A 1,197-nucleotide genomic window follows, 5' to 3' on the forward strand; every position below is an offset into this window, starting at 1 on the left:
TCAGGGTTCAATCCCGGCATAGGTCGAGATAATACTTCGGATTTTTCAACCCGGTTTCCNCCTGTCAGTGATGCAGGTAAGTGCTACTGGCTGTGCACGTTAAAGATCCCTCGACAGTTGGAAATCGAAAAAGAGCAGGCTAATGCCGATGTCCTGGCAAAATTTCCCTCATCGCACTCTGCATGGCGTTGCCCGTCTTCATTAGCTCACATGGTGCAGAAAAGTAGGACGTAAAACTCCATTTCATTTCTAACTGAATTATTATTATTATTATTATCAAGATGTATTCTTAAAGCACATCTTTCACCTGAGTACCCAGGTGCGCCTTACAGTAAAGTCGGTAATAAAATTGTTGTCGTTAAGAAATGGTCAACCCATTCCAGGTGTAACAGGTGTGACAGATGTGACAGGTGTGATAGGGTGCATGAGTTTAGTAGCACGTGTAGAATGATGTAATAATTTCTATCTTCTAAATACGGAAATAAGGAATATGATAAACTAAGTACCAACGCAAAACGAAAACTAAATCATTTTGGTGTCGCAGACCGAAAATAGAACCCACAACCACAATTTATTTGCAATAAAGTAGAAGAGAGTTTCAATAATTATTTAGTTTAATGGATATATCGTGTTAAAGAGATTCTATTCTTTAGTCATGGCACCTGGACTCTTTTTTTTTTAGTTTTCACGTGTCTTTCCAAGTTCCTGAGGTCTAATTAGTAGGAAAAGTCCAAAACTTGAGCATAAATACGTTTTTATTTTTAGCAAATTTAGCTATTTGTTAATTTGGGTCTATATGGCCAATAGAGAGGAAATGGTCCCATTTTATACGCCCACATGAAAGGGGGGGCGTATATTTCCGTCACTTCATTCCGTCGGCCCGTCGGTCCGTCCACAATTGCTCGTAAACACTCTACAAGGCACAATTCTTGAGTGATTTCGATGAAACTTGGTATGATTGTTTGTAATCACCCAAGGATGAACCCTATTGAAAATCAGACGAATCGAATAAATATTTACTATGAGTTATTGCCCTTGTTTTTGAAACGCTCGTAAACACTCTCGAAGGTGTAATTCATGACGGATTTTGATGAAACTTGGTATAAGTGTTCGTAATCACCCAAGAATAAACCCTATCGACAATCAGAAAAATTGAAAAACATTTGGTATGAGTTATTGCCTTTGTTCTTGAAAACG

This window comes from Lottia gigantea (assembly GCF_000327385.1).
Source record: "Lottia gigantea unplaced genomic scaffold LOTGIsca_516, whole genome shotgun sequence".
In the NCBI taxonomy this organism is placed as follows: Eukaryota; Metazoa; Mollusca; class Gastropoda; family Lottiidae; genus Lottia; species Lottia gigantea.